The following is a 22,464-nucleotide window of genomic DNA, read 5'->3' on the forward strand; positions in this document are numbered from 1 at the left end:
CAACAGGAGACATGTAAGCAGTACACAGCTCTAATCCCTGCATCCACTCCATCCAAAGTTTAGGGTTGTTTTTCTTTCAGTTGATGAAATGGAAATTCAAATGTTACTTTGACAGTGCCATAGGAAAGTCTAAAGCAGGGGCTGTAAATAGAGTTTGAGCTGACATTTCAGCTTGGAAGTTAGGGGAAGGAGTGAAGCCAGCATGAATACTCACTTGAATCTTGAGGGAAAACTTAACATTTAAGAGACTTTTTTTCCTACTGATATTGTAATTTGTAAAGCCACATCTGAAGGCCATTTGTTTTGGTGCTCAAGATATCAATTCAAAACACACTCTTATTTAACAGAAAACTTCTTGTCACCCTCTTTTCTTATCCCATCTCTCCATTCCCTCCTTTGAATTCTTTGCAGTGATTCCTAAAACAGGTTGGAAATGAAGCTGTTTATCAGCCTGGAAAGATGAAAAGTTTGGTGTGTGCTGTTGGGAGCACTCCACATCACTGCTTTGTGTGCTGGCCTGGAGTTTTTAATTAAATCTGATCTAGTGGCCACAGCAGCAGCTCTCCTGAGCCAGGCAGGATCCAACATCCAGAGGCAGCTGCTCTGCTGTCCAGGGCATCCTGAACAGCCTCTGCAGGGATGTTTTTGATAAGATCCTGCAAAGCAAAGCACTCTGAGGTGACTGAGACACAGAGCGTGTGTCAGAAAACTCAGCAGGACTGGAAATTGGGAGAGCTGCCCATGGATCTTTCCCTTTGCATTCCCTTTCACTTTAGTATTACAAACAATTGTTAATGCTTTTAGTTTTATGGTCGTTCTGTGTGGAGGACCAAGGGATGAAAGGACTAAAATCCCCAGACCTCAATCCTGGAAAGGAGGCAACCCTAAACACCTCCTGAGGCTGGGGTGAGAGAAGGCCTCTCTCCCACAGAGCTTTGCAGTTATACATTAATGTATTGTCAAGTTTGTTCTGCCATTGGCTCACCCAGTTTATGTCATCCCGGTTCAGCCCCTCTTCCCTGTATTTGGAAACTCCCTGGAATGTTCTCTCTTCCCTCAATCCCCATTGGCCCCAGTTTAGGGCTCCGCCCCTGTTTTCCTATTGGTTGTTCCTGTCCCTAACCCCGCCTCTGCTCCATTTTCCCCTGTTCCCATTGGCCCTTGACACTCAGATCCTCCCCTGTTTCCCACTATATAATCATGGACCCTCAATCCCAGTTTGTCTTTGTCCCTGGAGCCCTTGGAAGAATAAAACTTTTTGGATTTCCAAACAAAGACCCGTCCCTTGTCTCTATCGTCTGCCTAAAGATTTTGCTGTGCACTCTAGGCTGAAGAAGCACTGGTAGCTCTCAAGCCATGTGCAAGTGAATTTCCAAGGAAAAGACAAAGTTAAATATTCTATTGAAATGAGGAGAGCAAGGATTTCAAGAATTTTTACCTCATTTTAACTTTTTAAATGCAGGTAGTATGTCAGGGGCTTCCTGAAGTCAGAGCAGAGGAGCTGGTCTCATTTAGGCTTGAAAGCACCCAAGTCACATTTTCTGCTGGTTAAAACGCTCTATAAAGTAGATGTGAGATGCTTCTTTACAGGTTTTTCCCCCCCTCAGTTGTCTACTTCTCATGCCATTTCTTATCCAATGCTTTATCAACTGTTTTTCTCTTTTGACTCTTTTCCCAGTAAGTTCAAAGCAGCCTTCATTCCCAAGCCTTCATTGCAGTTACCATGACTTTTGGCCTTGAAACTCGAGGCTTTTTAGCTTTCATAAAACACTTGACATTTTTATTCAGTGGATACAGTGACAGTGAGAACATCAGCACATTGATGGGGCTTCAAAGGAGTGCTGTGGCACAATACAATGTCTGACTGCTTTTTGGAACACCTATCTTTATTCCAGGTGATTCTAGATTCTAAAACTACAAACAGCTCTTTCTCAGGATGTTGTTATTCCCTGGATTGATACACTCCACGGCTGCTTCCTCTGAATTTTAATGATGTGCTCTTTGTGAGTCTTTCAGTATCAGGGAGTTCAGCACTGTCCTGGCAGCTCATCCATCATAGATCTGTGGATTCACTGATCTCCCAGCTTATTTCAGCAAACAAACACGTTACTGCATCTTTCATGAAAGAGAAACACACCGAGCGCTCTCAACCCTGAGCAGAGTTCTTTCAATTCTGCCTTAAGTATCCCAGTTTAAAGTAAAACGTGTCCCGCTGGGATTGTTTGTTGGAGGTGAGTGGGATTACTTTGCACTGCTGGTGTTTCTGCCATCCTGGAAAACAGAAGTTTCTTTCCCAAAGTCCATGGAGCATTTGGTAAAGGATAAACTGTTCTGGTTTTGACTTTTGCTGGATAAATGTGGATGTTGATGCCATGTGGGACTTTGCACCACTCTGGTCACTCTAAATGTCCCTCAGTGCTGCAGGCTATGGCCCAGCATGGATCTGTGTGGGCACCAGTAACAATTCACCCCCACAGACCAGTCAGCAACAGAATAATCCACAATTATCATCCTTCATTAAAAAATCCTAGCGAACATTCTGGTGTTAATCCATGTGCTCCATGTCTGAGTCACAGCCTGGGCATTCCCGGTCTGGGGAGACCCCCGAGGGTTTCCCAGCTGCAGGAGTGTGGATGACATCCATGGGCTGCTGAGTGGGATCCTGCAGGATCTGATTCACCGTCTGCAGACAATCCAGGAGGGAGGAAAGGGATCCTGCTGCCTCTGCTTTTCTGGCTCCTGCTGGCCTGAGAGTCCTTGAAGCACACTCAGATGTCCCCTAGGGAAGATCTTCTTTACTACTAAAATAAACAGATGGCCTGGTGGTTTCTGATAGCATAAGTATCCTTTCCTGTGAACTCATTCTATTATAAATAGTAGGTTCATGTCTATTCAAAGAGCTCTTTTATTCCCCTCTTGTCCTTTCATCCCACATCCTTGCTGGTTTCTGGGATCTCTTACATGTGTGAAGGACATCGCTTTCCCCGTGGTTACGTCAGCACATGGAGCTGCTCCTGATGGGATTTCAGGGCCATCATGTGAGTGGGATGTGCCTGCTCAGGGCTGTGGTGTGGCTCTGTGAAGAGCTCTGCTGACAGCTGTAGGCTGGAGGATATCCTGAGTTGCAGCTTTAGGCATGAACACATCAGGGCAAATACAGGGTTGGCTTCCAAGCTGATGTGACACAGAGGTACCAGAAACCATTCCTTGCAAAATCAATCCAGGCAAGGAACTTGCTGGAGGGCAGGGTTTTTGCTTCTGGGCAGCTGCTTAAAAGGAGGAAGAAATTAGGGATGGAGTGAGAATAATCCATGACCCTGCTCTCTTTAAACTCACACAATCACAGTTAAAAATCACCTGAGGCTCTGTTTTTTTCCAGAATTAGAGCACTATTAGAACCAGCTCATCTAGGAAGGACCATGGGTTTGTGACACCTGCACAGAATCCTGCCTATGCATTTGAGGTCCTAAAATCCTTGCTGTCCTACCAGAGTGTGGATTCAGGATACAGCCTGTATGAGCTCCTGGATTTTGGCTCCAGGTTGGATGCAATGATTTGAGAGGTTTTTCCAACCTTGATGACTCTATGGTCCTAGAGAGGCGTTTCCTGAGGCTGGAGTTACGCTGTGCTTTGAGGTGCACATCAGGTTTGGGAGATAAAGACAGACCCTGGCTGGTGGCACAGGGCAGTGACACTGCAGAGACCTTGCCCTGAGCTCAGGAGGAGGTTGCCAAGATAATCCATCATCATCACCCTTCCCCTTCCCCTTCCCCTTCCCCTTCCCCTTTCCCCTTCCCCTTCCCCTTCCCCTTCCCCTTCCCCTTCCCCTTCCCCTTCCCCTTCCCCTTCCCCTTCCCCTTCCCCTTCCCCTTCCCCTTCCCCTTCCCCTTCCCCTTCCCCTTCCCCTTCCCCTTCCCCTTCCCCTTCCCCTTCCCTGCTGTACAAGTCAGTCCCTGTGTTTTCCTTGGGAAAGCTGTTTTCTATTTTACAGTAAAACAACACTTGCTGGTCAGGGCTCTGCTAAATTCTTTTTTTCTTCTGCAATTTCTGAAAACTTCTCTTGTGTGCTTTGCCATGACCTCTCTCTACTGAGTCACCTTATTCCCATCTCTCTCCAGACACATTTTTCCCTGGACTATTCTGCTTTCCAGCACATGTTTCCAGGCACCATTTTCTGCAGTTCAGGAGCCCTGATCTCTGCTCCCAGCCCACCCACTGACAAATGAGGCTGCCTTTGGGAGTGAGTACCTGCTGCCCTCATGGAGCAGCTTCCTTGCAGACAGTCCCTGAGGAGCATCCGTGATCCTCCCAAAATGCTGGGGGGAATATCAAATCCTCATGTTCTCTGTTAGGAAATAGCCTCCTACTAGAAGGAGAAATAAACACTTCTCTTACAGGCAATGTGTTCATTATTTGTGCCTTCTAGGGGTTCATTCTCCTGGTACTGCCCTTTGGGACACATAAATCATTAGTTTAACTTGATATGTGTATTTTCTTGTCTTCTATTTTCAGGGCAGTGAACATGCTGGCATTTATCCAGTCAGCCTCCCCACAGCAGTGCAGTTAGTTTGTTTCTGCTCTCTTGAATGCAGCATCTGTACATTTGGTCACATATTAGATTGTGGTAATGGTGAAATAATTCCTTTAACCTCGTCTGAGTCGGGATTCAGAAGAGCAGTCTGATTTATCTGCTTCATGGGTGGTACTTCAGGCAGTTAATTATCCCAAGTTATTTACCTTGACTGTCTCTTTGTGTTTGCCAATAAGACTTAATGATTCAAATTGAATTGGCCAGAGAAATGGAAGAATGTTCTCAGTGGTTTATTATCCTCTAATAGGACGTCCCAGGTTTGTACCTTCATAACAAATCATGTTCCAGTCCTAAATCTGATAATGCTGGCCATAGGATAGAGACTATAGCTGATGAGTTAGCACAAATAGTAAAGACGTGGTACTAAACTTGACAACTGCTCTTCTCTGACCACATGGAAGCAGCCAGGAATGGAGAATCCCTGTTTTTTAGCAGAAGGAACCAAAGCTGTGTGAGATGTCAGGAGTGCCCAGGTCATGCTCCCTTCCAGGCTCCGACACAGAAGCAGCAGTCTGAAAGGTGAAGATGTAATTCCCTGTCTCAGTGAAAATCATCCAAGTAAATCAGGCCTTCATTTGGTAAAATGGTGTGACTTTCTTCTCACATTTTAGCTTGTATCAGCCTTAGGGAAAGGAGCAGCTCTGTGAAAAAGCAGTGGCTGTTTCTTACAGTGAAGTGCCAAGAAAGTGCTTGGGAAGAGAATCTTTCTTACATGGTAATAAAGTGGAGATCTACTGATGTAATGGGAACTGAACTAAACTGGAACTCTGATCTGCAAGTATCAAAGTTTCCTTTAAAATCCAGCTTGTGAAAGACTGGTTCCCATGACCCTCAATCAAATTTAACCCTTCAGAAAAAAAAAGCTGGAGGAGGCAGATTTCTTCTTGCAAAAGCTGATTCTCTAAATCCAAGGTGCAAGGTGTCTGCTTCTGATTGTTTATCCTCAGGGTGGGGCTGCAAATAGTCCTGCCTTTAAAAATGTCCCTTGATCTTGTGCAGCTAAGGAGGCTTCATCCTTCTGACAAGTTTGCTTCACATCATTAGATACAACAACTTTGCCAGCACAGCTCTCAGAAGTTCCAGTGGTCAGTAAGGCTGCCTTAGTGGGGATAATGAAAAGGTCAAACTCCATTTCTTTTAATCCCCAAGACAGAACTTCTTAGAAACGAGTAGGAAATAGTCCATGTCATCAGAACAAAGAACAGCTGAAGTGGATGGGAGCTGCTGCACTGCCACCCAGGAGCACCCTTGGATTCATGGTTCAGACAGTGGCTGCTTGTGCAGCCCTGGCTGAGCAGTTTCTCAACACAAATAGCCTTTGTGACTATTATTATTATTATTATTATTATTATTATTATTATTATTATTATTATCACTTGATTTGTTCAGCCTGGAGAAGAGACTGAGGGCAGAGCTCCCCAGGAGCTGGAGCTGGGCCAGGCCAGGCTCAGGCTGCAGGTCAGGGCAAGGTTCTTCCCCCAGAGGCTGCTGGCACTGCCCAGGCTCCCCAGGGAATGGGCACGGCCCCGAGGCTGCCAGAGCTCCAGGGATGCCCAGGCTGGGATGTTGGGGGGTCTGGGCAGGGCTGGGAGCTGGGCTGGGTGATCCTGGGGGTCCCTCCCAGCTCAGGATATTCTGTGGCTCTTTAATTCTCTTCAATATTCAAGTTCCTCTCTGACAAGAGATCTCTGGGAAGAGAAATGTGGTAGTTTAGGGGTAGGTGGACCATCTTTTTCTGCTGTAATTCTGAGGTAAAATAACAGTTATTTATTCAAGATAACCACAAAGAGCAGTGAAGATGACTGTGGGAAGGAACAATTTTGCTGTACCAATGGCAGCAGTTCCCTGAGTGACTGGCACTGTTCCAGTTTGGCCAAAGAGCCAGAGCAGTGTTTGCCTGTGGACAGCGCAGCAAGAACCGCCTGGCTCCTGAGGAACCTTCCAAAAACCTCCTGTTGGAGTTGATATGTTGAGCATGGCCCCAAACCCAAGACATCTGTACAGCTGCTGAGTTCAGTGCTGCTGACTTCATTGCTTGGCACCCTGGTGGTGTCTGACTGCGTGGAGCCGTCTCCCAGGAGGAGCAAAGTGGGTGCCTCGGCTCCAGCTCCTTCCACCCAGGAGATGCCGTCTCTGCTGTCACTTGTGCTGTCTCAATCCCTCCTGAGTTCAAAAAGAGGGGAGAAATAAAGGCAGACAGAGCAGGAAAAGTTCCTTTTCAATTTAGGAACCAGCTGGGTACTGTGAATTCTACCAGGAGATCCAAATGAGATCCAAGAGAAGGGAATCATCACCCTGACATAAACAACTGGATATCCATTTGGAACGTGTCGCTTTAGCTGGGAGGGCTTTGGGATTGCTCTGCTCTCAGGGCTTGCCAAGGCCATGGGTGAAAGGACAGCCTGGGAAAAGGATTGTTTGAGTTTCCTTGCTAACAACATTTCAGAAATAATGGGCTGTGAGTGATGCAGAAGGTTTGACCAGGCCTGTAGATCATCCGTTGTTTGATGAGGAGTTCTTATGTGTACAAGGTCAAATTAACACAGAGCCAAATGTTGAAAAGCGCTGAATGTGACTTCAAAAAAATGGGTTAACTGGGTAAATTAAACTTTCTTTTGAAGGCACTTGAAGTCTGGAGGGGGCTTGGGTCATAATAGCACAACTGGCCTGTGACAGAACTGCTTACAAACTATCATGTGTTATCAGGTACTGCAGAATAAATTTTGGTGGAGTTTGTGGACAGCAAAAATCAGCTTTGAAAATGCAAAAAACCACCCCTCCCCCAAAATTTTTTAAAGTTTAAGTGCTGTACTTCCCTATAGGTTTTATAATCCTCTTTTCTTGGCTTTGAAACACGTTAAATGAATCCAGCACAGCTCCTGACATCTGAACAAAACTGATTGACCTAACACAGTGGGGCTTTTCAGGCTACAAGTTCCAAAAATTAATTAGGATTTGTACTTTCCTTCCTAATTTTCAATAGGAAGAGCACGAAATTCATTTAATGTTTTGAATGAGCAGCAAGGAGAGATCAGGGCAGAAAGACCCAATTTCTCATTCATTTCTGGAAAGGGAAAAATAATCAGACAGGTTCTCTCCAGCAGCAAAGCTCATTGAGGAGAATTCAAATCTCGTGGTGCAGTTTGCTTTTAGAAAAGTGCTGAGGAAAGTGTGCACAGGGGTAGGAAGGAGAATGCTGAAGTGATCCTGCCTAAAAAATAATTTTTAAATAAATTTCATTTAATAAAATGAAATAAATAAAGAAATAAAATTTTTAAAAATAAATTTCTACCTGTGCCAGAGTGTCCATGACCTTGTGGGCACATGGAAAAGTTCCTTGCAGTAGCAGGGAAGCAGCCTTGATCCTTCCTGGCTGAACGCTGGCAAAACGCACGTGCAGAGAATGGGGATGTACGGAAGGGAAATTCTGAATTACCTGGAATATTCTAAAGAAATGCCCAGTGAAATGGGGGCACTGACTAGATTGAGAAGCTCCCCTTAAAAGTGTGTGCTTGATAAATTCTTCCTGGTGAGATTATGGGTTTTTTGGGAATAACTCTGGCTTGCTTAGAAAGCAAAAACCCTGGAGAGGGGATTGGCAGGAGCTGGTTTTGCTGTTAGCCTGGTTCAGGTTGCTAAGCTGATTAAACGAGGCTTTGGATAACGTGTGTCATGTCTCAGCAGCGGGGAATGAAGTGTTTCATGGCTTTCAGGAGCCAGGGCAGACTTAGTGACATCAGAACAACTCCAATTTCACTTGAAAGCAGCTCACCTCTGCCTCCTGCTCCTTGTTCCTGCCAGCTCTGTCCTCCAAAGCTGTTTCTGTCCGTAGGTCCTGTGCTTCAAGTTCCAGCAGGGATTGGGAATGCAGAATTAAGGGCTGCTGCGCTCTGTTTCACTGCATGGAAAGGCTTTGATGCTTCACCACTGAGAAATGGGGAAAAAAGCTCTGAGCAGGGAGTTATCCCCTTCAACAAGCCAGGAGACACTGGGGACAGGCTGTGCTTGACATCTCATTCCCTTCAATAGAGAAGGGAATTTTTCAGAGAAGAAGGTATTTTGCAGAGAAAATGGGCTGTTATTATTTTTTTGAAATTTTTTTTGAAATTTTTTTTATTCTCTTCTTAAAGCATCCTCGGATTGGACATGGCAAAAGAGATCTGATTTCATTCTCCAGCCACAAGGCAGCAGCTCAGCCTTACCCCCTCATTTGGGTGATCAAAGCACTGGAAATGTCCTCTGCAAAGTGGAAACACCTTCAAGCAGAAGGAAAGTGAAAATTCCTCACCTCTTCCCTGTGGAGCAGCCTCGTGTTTCAGGCACTGCCCTAAGGAGGGACAGCTCTGGTGTTCAGATTGCTCAAGTGAAATGAGAAATAAAGATAAATGAAATCTGGGAATAAAAGCGGGATTCAAGTCACCAAGTTTTCCCCTTTCACTGCAGAATATCTCAAATCTTCATTTTTAACTGTGCAGGAAGGAAGGAGACAAACAATAGATTAAAAATGAAAAAGCATGGTGGTGTCTTCCCCCAAAAAGAATAATTTAGATAAGGTGCTTGGCAGAAAGGCCATGTGTGACCTAATCTAGAAAGCATGTCATTATTTAGCCACAGTTATCTTCCAAATACTATTTTAAAATATGAACCTCCTGGTAAATTAGGAATAAAGACCATTGCTGAAGGTCACTTTGTGACACACTGCTGGCCTGTGGGAGAGTCACAGGATTTGCTGAAATCCATTTCTGCTAAGCAGATTTTTATACAGAATGGATTGCTTTTGCCAAACTGGACTGGGCTTCAAAATCATAACCAAATTATAAAGAAAAATCCTGCAATTACAGGCCTACACCCATTTCTGTGTGAGCATTTTGCACATAATTAATGTGCACGTTTTATCTACTGAGAAAACAGAGTGAAACCAGCAGTTCAAATAGGCCACCAAAGCACTGTTGGCTCATTTCAGTGTTCATGTGTTGTTTGCCTGTAATAAATTCACTGAGAACGTGCCTTATTTTGTTAGTTCTTCTCCTTTAATGTGTTTACAGAGCTCTGTAGTTGGACAAAAAGATTCATAAAAGGCCAAATTGAGATATTTCTCCTTTTTTTTATTTTAAGTGAAAAAGTGGGGGTCTGTTTTTTCTGCTTGTTAATCACTGAAAATGAAAAGAGACTTTCCCTCTGATCCAGGAATGTCTCACTTGCCCTTTGTACTTGTGACAGAAAAGGCAGGTTCACAACTCACTGCTGGGCTTTGAGACCTGATTCTCTGCTTAGGCTGACTTAAGTTAGTCATTTCACAAGGATTATTCCTGATTTATCCTGCTCTTTCCGAGGGAAGAATCAAGATGGGTGATGTTTGGTTAAGCAGAGACATGTGGAGGGGGAGAAAAAAGCAGGAAAATAGGCTTAGAGAGCCAATATTCCCTTTAAACACTTGTGATCAGACCTCAGTGCAGTCACCTCACCTGCCACTGCATCAAACCTCCCATCAGTCAGAACAAATCACCCGAAAATGAGATTATAACGCCCTGCTGTTTTTTTTTTAAAACACTTTTATCCAAGAAATGCAAAGCCGAAGGAATTCTTTGCTGGAAGACTCCTAATCCCCGCAGCGATCTGCATTGTGTGTATTTCCCCACAATCATTTTCATATGAGTACTGGAATGCTTCATAAAATCCCTCCATTCGCCTTTGGGGGTGTTCCAAAACTCTTCCAGAAAGTCTAAAGTTTCAGGGATTTTCTTGGGATTATTTTGACTTCAACTGGAACGTGCCTCGCTTGACTCCAGACAGAAGAGAAATAAAGTCAGCCCGCGTGGGTAAACACAGCTCTTCCCCTGGGAATTCTGTGCTGGAGGAGCCTGGGAGCGCCTGTTTGTGCACAAGAGAGGCCCCTTTGTCACTCAGGTCAGCAAATCATTATCACGACATGGAAAAATGAATAAATTTTAATGAAGCACGAGGAAACGAGTTTATAGCGCGAGGGATTTCTTTGCCTAAAGGAGCTTCGGTGGCCGGTGCTTTTCCTGCAGACAAGGATGGCCTTGTCAGAGCTGGGTTACAAAATGGAAAAAAATAAATGGGGAAGGGGGAAAGATGTGTGGGAGGAATAACACACAAGTGATCATCTCAATGCTGGTGAAGCCTAGGAGGGAGTGTGTGACACCTTGGGGACATTCCCCGCCTGCCAGCTGGGAAAGAGACTCCCATGGCAGAGGATGTGACTCCAGCATTTTTAAGCAATGTAACAAAGCCATTGTTTTACCAAAATCTGCCTTTATAAGAAGGAGAAGGCCCAATCAATGAGCAGGAAAGGGGATGGATTTTCAGGTCAAACTGACTGTTCAAGAGGAAAGGTTTTCCTGTGAGGAAGATGCATCAGCAAGGGATGGAAATATCCACCTGCTGCAGAGATCCAGAGGAGGCTCCAGGGGGATCAGAGGGATGGAGCAGCTCTGCTGGCAGGAAAGGCTGGCAGAGCTGGGATTGTTCACCTGGAGAAGCTTTGGGGTGAGCTCAGTGTGGCCTTGCAGAGCCTGAAGGAGCTGCAGGAAAGATGGAGAGAGACAATTGACAAGGGATGGAGGGACAGGACAAGGGGGAATGGCTTCAAACTGACAGAGAACAGGTTTAGATGAGATATTGGGAAGAAATCCTTCCCTGGGAGGGCAGCTGGGGCTGCCCCTGGATCCCTGGCAGTGCCCAAGGCCAGTTTAGATGAGGCTTGGATCACCCTGGGACAGTGGGAGCTCTCCCTGCCATGGAAGGGCTGGAACCAGATGATCTTTAAGGTCCCTTCCAGCCCAAATTATTCCACAATTCTCTGATCTAAAAAGGGCTTTTATTTAGCTGCAACCTGCCAAAATACTCATATCTTTAGCCAGAAATTCTTACTAGCTCCCATTTTTAAATGAATACTCCTCAAGATGAAAGCAGATTAAATTAATTTTTTTAATTACCTTATTTCTCAAATGAAAAGTTGTAAAGCACCCTGCACAGTGAAATGGCGTTTTTTCACTGTACCAGGAACTGAAACTCATAAAGTAGAAGGTAAAACTTAGTGAGTGATCAACAGAAGCAGGGAAACATCCAAGTTAACTATTGGCTCCCCAGTGCAGATGTCTGGCCCTATCTAATTCCCTAAAGACCTCTGTAAAGCTGTGCTGATTGCCTCAAGGATGAAGTGGGAAGAATCTTAAAGTCCTCCATCACAGGAATAACCAGAAGAAATTATAAAAACCTAATAAAAAGGCTTTTCAGTCAGATGTTAAGACTTGACAGTTGAAACTTTCTGGAGGAGATTAAAGATTCTCTTTAAAGTCTTGCTCCTGCAGAATTCCCTGGTCTCAAGAAAAATGGGGAAAGGATATACAGATATGAAGAAAAACATCTCCTCTTTGTTCAGCACTGGATTATGTTACAAGATAAATTTTGGCAGCCAATTCATTTTTCACCTGAATGGCTGCAGCTTTCACCTCTTATCCCAAAATATGTTTAAAAGTATTTCAGAGCTTCAGTACTGCTATCTGAGCTGTACCTACTCTTTTTTATCATAAGCTACTGAATAAGCTTCTGTCTCTCTCCCTTTGGGGGTGCTGAAGGTCACTGAAATGATATCAGTGCAATTTTGTAGTGATCTGGAAATCTGAGCCTGTGGTATTTTGCAGGTGCTCGTAGCAATTGCAGTAAGTGAGCAAATCAAGTGTTCCCTGTCCCTCAGCATTTCATGGGCATTGCAGAAGTTCTGAAGGGATTTGAGGAACCTTTGTGCTGTTCCCCTCTGGGAACAGACTCATACACACAGGAGAAAAATGGAAGCAAAGGAGAAAGATCAGAGCAGTGTCTAGTAAACTTTGCCAACCTTTCTGAGTAAATCTTTGAAGAAAGCAGAGGTACTGTGATGTGCTCCACTTACAGATCATGCACCAGGCTATGGATAACTCCACAGTTTTCTACTCAAATCAGGATGAGACTGTGTCTGCTACTAAACAAGCAAGAATTGATGATAACATATGATATAACTGGAAGTCTTTCAGCAGTAATTTCAATTAGGAGCTGAGTGACAATATACCTGAGCATGAACAAATCCTATGAAGGCTCACTTTCTCTAAGGCTTCACGGCTCTTTCCTAATTGTAAGGCTTCTACCACATCTACTCATCTCCATTTTCTCTGGTTTTGTCCCTGCTCTGTGCCTTTACACTGTCCCATGTGTGTTCCTCAGCTGTGCATGGAGTTCCTCAAGCTCTGCCATGGAGTCTTTAAGGTTCTTTGTTCCATTTAATGTTTTGGAAAAGCTGTGATGTCACAAAGCAGTGAACTCAAACTCAACAGGCAGTGAAGAACTGCTGCCAAGTGTCATGGTTTGATTATTTACCTCAAGAGGACTCGGAGAACCTCGGATTTTGGCATTTTGCAGATTATTTACCTAGTGGCTGATATGGGGAAGAGCTCTGATTTCATCCCAAGCCGATTGTTTCAGGCCCAGCTGAAGCTGAGCTGTGTGTTCATTCCCAGAGCCTGGTGCAGGAAGATCCATCACAAACTCACACACAGCAGAGGAGAGGCAGACATGGGGAAGAACACTTCAAAGAACAGCAGAAAATTGGATTACAGAGGACTCTTTTGGAAACATTTCCCTGACCAGTGCACCCTTGATTCCAGCCCTGTAAGGATGATGTTTTCTGGTCTGGATAATGGGCATAAACCAGGGATAACCCAGCTTGCAGTAAAGGCTGAGGGATTGGTAATTATTACCAGCAGCCAAATACAGATCTCTGTTGGCAGCAGCATTCCCAGTGACATTAATGGGGATGGAGAGAGTCTCCTTTCTGGAGGGACCTTCAACTTTAGCCTCTGAACATTTCCTAGCCCTGGAATTTTTCCCAGAACAAGGCAAGTGGGGTATAGCTTGTTGCACTGTCTTGTTGGACATCCTGGTCTTCCTGAGACAAAACTCAGGATGTGAGGAAAACAAACCCAGCTAACATTTGTTTGCCTTCCTGAATCAATGGCATAAAGTCTGGCACAAGTAAGAGCTTCCTGTAGGTTATTTTGCCAAGTTTAAAATTCCCTTCCTGGTTGCAGCACGTTTCCTTTCTGAGGGCATTCCTTCCTCCCAGCCATTCTAATAATATTTACCCAGAGGAAGCAGTGTGTTTGCCACAGAGTGATCCCAAGTCATGCCTTCATAAATCCCTGGATTTCAGTGAAATTATGTTGTCGACAAAGAAAATGGTGTCTTTATTTATCACTGAGAGAAAATTGCCTACAAGCAGGAGCTGCATGAACTTGGGATGTGACCACTATGGAGAGAGTCCACGGGGCAGATTTGCCCAATTCTTTACTCCCTGTTCGTTTGTTAGCACTTCCTATCATATTATTAATTGTGTTTTCATTCTGTATCTTCTCTGGCCCCTTCTTAGTTAAAATTTATGTTGTGCAATACGTTTCTCTGAAGGATGGGGAAATGTTTTCCTGAGAGGTGTGGCAATTCTTCAGAGTGTTCTAGTGACAGTGCAGGATTTGGGTAATGGAAGGCATGCACAAGGCCTGCAGGGATTCTCAAAGATGTGGGAGGGGAGAAACGTGGAGGTCAAACTGGAATTTCTTAAGGTGCTTCCAGAGCAGTGTTGGCTGTGGCTGAAAGCTTTGCTCTTCACTCTCTCATGCTGAAAAGGGGCAGCCTCTGGAAGCAGTGAGTGGAAGATGGCAACCTGTGATGGAGCTGTGGTGAAGCTGCAGCTCTTCCGTAAGATGAGCTTTTTTAATTAACCATCACAGATAATCAAGGAGGATGATCCACACCCCCTCCAAGTGACACCGTTACCTTCCCAGATCTGAGCCCAGGCTCTGCACTGTCACCTGTCTCTTATCTTGGACTTTTGGTTTCTAAATCCCAGCTGGTCTCAGGTGAGCCAGGTTTAGTCACAGCCCAACCCCTCTCCAAGCCCTGCTGACGTCCCAGTCCGGCCTCCTACCACAGAGGCTGCCACACAAGCAAACAAAAGTAGGTCACTCAGCTGTCACAAGCATGAGAAAACAGTTCTGCCAGCATAGAAAATGTTTGCAGTTGGGGTTTTAAACTTTGTTAGATTGCTGCATACAAAGCAACAAATTAAAAATAATTTAAAAAAAAACAAACAACCCCCCCCTAAACTGGCAAGTAATGCAACCAAGAGACTTCTTGGGTTTTATTGAATATTTTAATGAGCTTTCTTAACTCTGAGAGAGGGAAAGCAAAGATATATTTCCCCAAGATCCTTAGAGAGAGCCCAGAGCACTTCCAGTGGAAAGTACCAGTCTAGGAATCAGTCCCTGAGGTGCACTTAGGAAGACTTGCTTGGACTGACATCCTGGAAGTTGTCTGGGGATGAAGAGATCTGAGGTCAGAGAGGCTGATTTGGGTAAGGAAGTGTTTTGAAATTCTGCTTTTGGGAAACTATCCACAGCTGGCTAAATATGAACCTCTATTTCTGTTATCAGAAATAATTAGGATTAATAACCCTGTCTTCAGGCCATTACTTTATCTCTCACTGCTGCTTATTTCAGATGCTGGAATTTCAGTCCAGTGATTTGTCAGGCAGAGTTTATTAAACAGAAAATGGTTTATAAATGTGCTATGAAGGCAGGCCAGGAGCACAAGCACTGTGTGGGTGTGGGGATTGGATTGGCTCTCAGTTTTGCTACAGATTCATATTTCAGACTCTGAAAAGCTTTAAAGCTTCTCAAATTTGGTTCAGGTCTTTATAGAGTGTGTAGAAAGGTGTGCATCCTGCTTCAAGAGAGGGAAGAGAGAAAGAAAACCTTTTTAAATTGGAATGTTTATTGAGCTCCCCTGCCCTGAGGCTCTGCAGGGCATGGGAGAGGGGCTCAACATTCTCCAGACACAGCACTGAGCTCCTCTGACCATTGAACAGGAACTGTCCCACACTCTGAGCCTCAGAGACATCCAGCACAAGCTCTGGACTGTCCTGGATGGGATGGATTTCCAAAGGCAGTCACCAGCCTGGAGCCTCAGAGGAGGAGCTGGTGACAGCACTGATGCCTGAGCTGTGCAGAGGGAGAGGAGGAGGCTTCTGGGCTTACAGAGCTCTTCACCTCCAGCTTTGTCATTTGAATCCCCTTTATGCCTTTGATAATCTGCATTTCAGAAGGCTGCATGTGAAATCTGTGATGGAATAGTGAATCTAACCTCCCTCCTGGCCTAAAATGTGTTTAGCTGCCCCTACTCCCCAGTCAGCATCTTCCTCTTCTGTCCACCGTACCTGAAAAAAATGTGTTTCTAAAGAAAATCTGTATTGTAAAACCTACAAAAGACAGTTGAGATGCCTTGCCTTGTTTTCCTGAAGTGTTAAAGCCTTAAGCTTTAGGATTTATCTGAGAGATTTAGCTACACTACAGCTACTCTTACCGTCAAAGTACTCTGCCAACACATGCATCTTTTGAGCTATTTTTGTGTAAGTGCATTAAAAGCTGCAAGGCCAGACTTTTGGAAGTTGGCAGAAGTGGGAATTAGTTCCTGAGTAACCTGAATTTGGTCTTGTTATCTTTCTTGTATTTTACCTTTCTTTATACCTTAGGTAAGTCATATGTTTCATTTGTAATAATCAAATCCATTCCGAGTTTTTCTGTTTGTTATTTCCCCTACTGAGCCCATCACAACATTTTAGCAGATACAAACCCCTCTTATATTCCTTTCCCTATTGTTGGGTACAATGGGATGGGGAAACAGGAACACAGGATGGAATAATCCCTAATTTTGGCTGCTCAGTGAGAGACCCTCAAGGGCTGTTTTTTCCCAGCAGTCTGGAGCATTTATTTGTTCCCATCTCTGAGCTCAGCTGGGGAACATCAGGCTCCTGGGGCCAGGTCAGGAGCACACAAAACCTGGCTGAAATAACTGAGCTCAGCTTGGTGGTGACAGAAGCTGATCCCAGCCTAAGTCTGTATCCAATTGCCTGAGCTCTGAGATCATCTCTTCTCTTCCAGGAAATCCTTCCTCATGCAGCATGTGGGTCCTCCTAGAAATGAAGTAGGAGCCTAAAAGTTTCTATTGTTGTGCAATGCTAATTCAGTGCAGGGCACGTCTGGGGGTTTTTAACCCAAATGAAATATTTTGGAGTAGGGAGTGAGGGGGTGTGACCATGGCAGAGTGAGAGGGAACTCGGCAGCTTTGAAGAAGGAGACCTGGCTAAGGACAGCAATTGGATTGATGCATCTTTCTGGTAGGTTTTGTTAACAGGAAGGAAGGAAAAATGTCTTTAACTCATCTCTTGTGTGTCCCTTCCAACTCAGCATATTCTGCGATCTCTGACTCGTTAATGTTGGGTTTCTTCTAGCAAGTCTTTGTTAGAAATGTCTTCCTTCTTCCTGCTCTGTTTGTGTCCTGAGGGATTTCTTTGGGAAAGGTTCACCAATGCTCAGAGATGGAGGGCTCTGGAACATTCCCTAGAACCAGAATCATCTTACCAGACAGAAAAAAGCCAAGGCCAGCACACACCAGCTCCTGCAATTCCTTATTTCCCTGCCTATGCCGTCCCCACTGCCAAACACTGGTGTGAAGGACATGGAAATGTTTCACTGAGGGCAGTGACACTTCCAGTGACACTGAGACAATTCACAGTGACTCCCAGGTGCTCAAGCCCAGAAAGTTTCTCAGAGGAGCCATTTTGCTCAGTCCCATCAGTGATTTTAAAAAGATTTTTCTTTAGAAAGGATGGAGAGAGATGTGGACAGAGAGCCAGAAGACGTGGACAAGGAGAAGAGGCAGCTCCCTTTCTATGTGAAGGATTGTGGATAAGGAAGGTCCCTATAACATTTCTCCTCTCTGCCTTCCCTGTGTCTGTTTTCTCAAGGTTTAATCTTTTTAACTAAATGTAGGGCATGGCAATGATGTGGAAATGAGCTGAGAAGGCCCTTTTTGCTTAAGATGGCTTAAAAAGACTCCTCCTAATCAGTGAGAGCTGTAGTAAAAAATCAGCTCTGCAGGTTTTCTTCAGGTATTACTAAAGTATCCTAAATATCCCTTCTTCTGCAAAGATGCCAGTAGAACAAGGGGAGTTGATGCTGCCTGAGGAAGGACTGGAGGTACTGAAGGGGTTGTGTTGGTCACTCACTTCTAGAATACTCTCAGACGTTTGAATGAGCACTCATTAAAGTGTCTGCTTTTATATGGCACACAAATTAGCTGCTTTGAGTTTTCTGGCCTTTGTTTAACCAGCAAGGGGCACTGTGAGTCATCCCAATACTGAGTCTGGGCATCAAAACAGAACAAATAGGGCAGAAAGGTAAAAATCCTACCTGTGGTTCCATATCCCAGTGCCAGTCCCACTGCTCACCTCTGTGGTAACACTTTGCTGCCTGCTCTTTGAGCTTTTGAACTCCTAAGCCTTTAAAGCCATGACTAACCCACCTCTTCAGTGTTTGTCTCCTGCAGTTTGGACTCCTGTGTGGGAAAGAACTGATGAGTCAAAATGATTTTAAGAGATAGCGGTGGCCATGGAAACAGAACAAAATGAAAATAATGGAAAGGTGGGAGTGCAGAGCCTGAAGAGCTCTTCAGAGAACCTGTGTTTTGTTTGGTGTAAAACCACTGGTAAATAGGAGCCACAATTAGGCAGGACTGGATTGAATATGTTGTGCAGTGCTCTAGCAATGAAGCAATTAATCTGTTTCATAAATTACCACTGATTGAGGTTGATTCTTCCCCTGGTAAGCTTAAATAAAACTCAAGTTTGCTACTAATCTGCTTTAACTAAAACAGCAATTAAATATGTGCAGATGAGAGATGACAATGAGTGCTTTCATCTGTGGTTCAGTATTTAGCAGCCTCAGACACTCCCTTGTTCAAAGGCAACAGCTCCAAATCCAGGAAGGGTTTTTGTTGGCATTGCACTCAGGTAAGATCAAAGGTGTTGGGCTAGTCCTGGACACCCAAAGCTCTGCCTGTTTGCAGAAGGGGTAAATCACTGGCTATTAATAAAATATTGCTCACCCCAAGAGGCTCATTCCACGCTGGCCTAGAGGTAACCTCTGCATTGATTAACAAAATATATCCTGAGACTGTTACTGAGGCCTTTGAGCTGATGGGAGCATTTTCCCCAAACAGCACAAGAAGACCTTTGGCTCGTTATTTAGCAAATCAATTATTTTCTAATGCACGGTCTGTGCAGTTACTCAGAAGTGAAAATTGTGTCTTACTACCTGTCCCTCCTGCAATCCACTCCTTCCACAGCCCATATGGATTTGCTGGGGACAATCCTGCCACGGAGATCCTTTTCTCCAGAGACGCTTTAACAAGCGCAGCCCGATTTCCGAATCACAGCCACGGTGTTTGCACAGCTGCTTTTCTAACCATGTATTCCAACCACATTTGCATGAACAGCCTTCCTAGTTTGCTTAAGTTTGTATTTTGATCTTCAAAATAACCATCTTCATAAGTGGTTTGACCTGTGCTGAAGGTTTCACCTTCTAGGTGATTCAGAGTAGTTGATGTTGTGGTCTGGTGGAATAATTTCTGGTTTCAGCTCAGTGACTCTGATAATATCCATGACTTAGACAAGGCTCTGTTTTAGTTTCATCTCCAGCTTTCCATGCTAAATTTTACTTCTTGAGAATGGAGACTTAGTGTGAAGACCTGACTGAAGCTCCTGCCCATTCAGCTGCAAAGGCTGAGTCCTGAGCAATCCGAGTGGGAAAATGTGGCTGATTCCCCAGGAACCTGGACATGTTTGACTATTTGCAAAGATTTCCAACCTATTCTATTTTCTCCAGTACTCAAGGATGTGAAGAACTTGAAAAATCAGGATAAAATTCATTTCTAGTCAGAACCAAGTCACAGGGAGCTGTTGCCCAACATGTTCCTTTGCGTAGGAGCTTGGATCCGTTCCAGTGTTTTGTCAGCCAATATTTATTGTCCTCCAGCCTCTTCCCCATGGCAGCTGGCTGAAGTTTGAAAGCAATTACAAGTCTGGGCTGATGTTTGTCAGTTTGTAGGAGGGAGTAACTAAGTGCTAACCCTAACAACAATTCCCTTGCTCTGCCTGGAAGGCTCAGCTGGGAGCAGACCCTTTTCTCTGGGTTAAATCACTCACCCAGTGTCAGCACCAGAAGGAGTCTGGGTGCAGTTCTGAGGTGGAAAGAAGCTCTTTTGCCCAATTTCTGCCTCATGTTTTCTTCTCCCAGAGTCTTTCAGAGGATCCAGCTCTGTAAACTTTAACCAAACCTTAGATACGCCCTTTTCTGAAATAGCAACCATGACACTGCACTCTCTGAGAAATGTCCAAATAAATGTCTTTGCCCAGGATGTCTCACAAATGACCCCTCCACCAGGCACACAGCAGCATTCCTGAATTTAGAACTGGTTTTCAAAGGAGTTTGCTATCACCCCTTCAGTTCAGAAGCCATTTGGGTGATGTGTTTGACTGGATTTGGATGGTTAGGTTGAGACTGTGTTGTGAACAACTCTTAACTTTTATTCTATTCACCTTTTCTCTGTGTCAGTATTTCTCCTGCATAGGCAGAGGTTGCTCTGTAGCAGGAAGGAGCTGTTACTGCCTCACTGTGCGGAGCAACATTGATAAATTCATGCCAGAAATGCCTCATTTCAGCAAGCCTTGAGACTGAAGCCCTCTCCTTTGCAAAACACAGGTCTGGCTCACGTATGAGCAGGAAAATGTATTTTGTTTCTCTCTTATGGCTCTTCATTCTTCAAATTAATATCAGAACAATCCTCTCTCCTATCCTAGTTCCCTATGAAACCCCCTGCTCATTTCTCAAAAGCTTTGGAGTGGCTTTTGGAATGGAAACAGTTCTAAATTGAGGATCTGCATTCAGGATTTCATCCTGACTTCATTTTTAGTGCCTCTTTCCTGCAGTCTGGAGTGTGAGAGCTGGTGGGTACCACTGCCTGCCCTGGTGAATCAGAAATTGCTCCTTTCTCTGACATCACCGTGTCATGGGCCTGGGAAAGAAGCTAAGCATGATTGCAGGGTAGGAAAAAAGCCCTGAAAAAAAGAAATTACATTGGTTTGAGGTTAAATCCATTTGTAGTCCAAAGATGCCCTGGGACTGACTGTCCCTTGTAGCAAGATGTGGAGGGGAAGAGTCACGCACAAATCTGGCAGAGAGAGGAACCTTGAGATGCTGTGTGATAACCAGACCGAAAAATGAAGGAGTGGAGCTGATGGAAGCTGGCCTGGAAACATGCAATCTAAAAATCCCATGTGATTCCAATAAGTTCCTTCTCCTGGCTGCATTCTTTACGTGCCTCTTGATTCCGTGCTGCACACACAGCTCCACGTGCTATACATAACTTATCCTGCAGCCTGAAATCGTCCTGCAAGGAAAAATGAGCCCCCAAAAAACACTCACAGATGTAAAAGTGCAGTCTGTAGATTAAGGGCTTAGCACCAAGCTGCTGGGCCAGACCACCTTGCCTGGAAGGTGGGAAGGATTTTGTCATGTTTCATGTTGTGTGCTTTTGTCTTCCCTTGTTTTGACCCTATAGCTTCACATCTGGACCCCAGAGCACCTCTGGATGCCTGTTTGTGTCCCGCTGAGAAACACATTTCTCACAGCTTTGTTAAGAACTCCTGCAGTGGTCTGGAGTTGGTATTTTATGGTGGAGCTGACAAGAACTTAACACATTTATTGGAGGCGTTTTTAGCCTGGGCAGTTTCTTTGCTGGTGACTCCTGAACGTTGCAGGGTCGGTCCCACAGCACCAAGGACTGCAGGTATGGGAATCCTTGTGAGCCCCAAACCTGCCCTCTGACAGGTTCCCCATACCCAAGGGCTGCCCCCAGCCAGTGTTCCAGGTGGGGAATAGCATGGATGAGGGGTGATGTCATGTTTCAATCCTTCACAGAGCTTTTCAAGGCCTGGAGGACCAAATGAGTAATGAATTGTTAAAATTGGTTCATGTCAAGAGGTCGCTGCTGCCTCTGCTTCTGCAGGACGTGCCAGTGACTCAAAGAAAAGGCAAAAGGCTGATTTCTCTGAGTGAGCAGTGACTCATTGACATCTGCCTTTCTCTATTTATCCCTGTGAATTCTCTCGTTGACTTGCAGATTTTCCTTTCCATTCTCTTTTACAGTAAGACTGTTACTGTGCCAGTCTAATTTTGCTCCTTCTATAGGCAACTTTTTCCACTGCCCTCTTCCACGTCTTCCCTGGGAAGGATTTGCTGCTGGAACTCCTTTTTCAGAGGGACTCTCTGAAGCCAGTCTGTCTGGGAGTGGTGGTGCTGGGAGAGCCTTCAGCACCAAATGCAAAGCATTTCACAGACAGCTTTTCTTAGAGTTATTTGGGATGTGGGCCCTGCAGGAGAGGAAAATGGGAAGGAACTGAGCTCCTGTCTCTCCTTGGAAGGAAGGAGGTTTCCAGCCAGGCTGTCCAGCCCTGAGTGCTGCTGATGTTGTCAATTTGGTCAGATCTATCTTTAGCTTCCCCCTCTGCAGAAATCACTTGGTTTTCATGTTTTATCAAAACACCCTGACTCAAAGTCAAGCCTGTGATTTTGGGTTTGTGTTGTTGGCTGCCAGCAGGGTGGATTTCTTTAATGACAATTTTGGGTACACGTGGTTGCGCTGTGGTGTTTTCCCCTTCCAAGAAATGCTGTGGGCAATGTCTCAGGGCTGACAAGGCAGTGTCTCTCCTTCCTCTGTGTCACTGTGGCCCAAATTATGGTGGGCAGTTCTCAGAAATCAAACCTCTCCAAGTCTGGGCACTGGTGGGGGTGACACTCCTTAGGGCAGCTCCAAAAGCTTTCATTTAGATTTCCTTAGTGCTGACTTTTGTCGTGAAATGGGCAAAAAGGGTTTAAAGGATAGAACTGAAGCTTTAACTCAACTGTTTAATGTATAAAGGAGCC

At 44.8% G+C, this 22,464-nt stretch overlaps 2 long non-coding RNA genes across 12 annotated transcripts; one reads left to right on the forward strand and one right to left on the reverse strand.

The window, feature by feature from the left end:
* Positions 1–1,750: 1,750 nt before the first annotated feature.
* LOC111936937 (uncharacterized) lies at positions 1,751–14,856 on the reverse strand. Of its 11 annotated transcripts, none has more exons than XR_002868353.2 (6): positions 12,663–14,856; positions 12,453–12,572; positions 8,880–9,058; positions 8,364–8,518; positions 7,884–8,037; positions 6,331–6,754 (listed from the first exon to the last, which is right to left on the reverse strand). It is a non-coding gene; the product is annotated as an uncharacterized LOC111936937 (long non-coding RNA). The 11 variants fall into 11 exon arrangements; XR_002868356.2 differs by having other exon boundaries at positions 8,880–8,949; positions 12,507–12,575; XR_002868350.2 differs by having other exon boundaries at positions 12,507–12,575.
* On the forward strand, positions 14,270–17,778 carry LOC147649686 (uncharacterized). Its single transcript, XR_015278177.1, has 2 exons — positions 14,270–14,502; positions 14,850–17,778. It is a non-coding gene; the product is annotated as an uncharacterized LOC147649686 (long non-coding RNA).
* Positions 17,779–22,464: the final 4,686 nt, after the last annotated feature.

The sequence above is a fragment of the Cyanistes caeruleus genome, chromosome 20 (genome assembly GCF_971803275.1).
Source record: "Cyanistes caeruleus chromosome 20, bCyaCae1.hap1.1, whole genome shotgun sequence".
NCBI lineage: Eukaryota > Metazoa > Chordata > Aves > Passeriformes > Paridae > Cyanistes > Cyanistes caeruleus.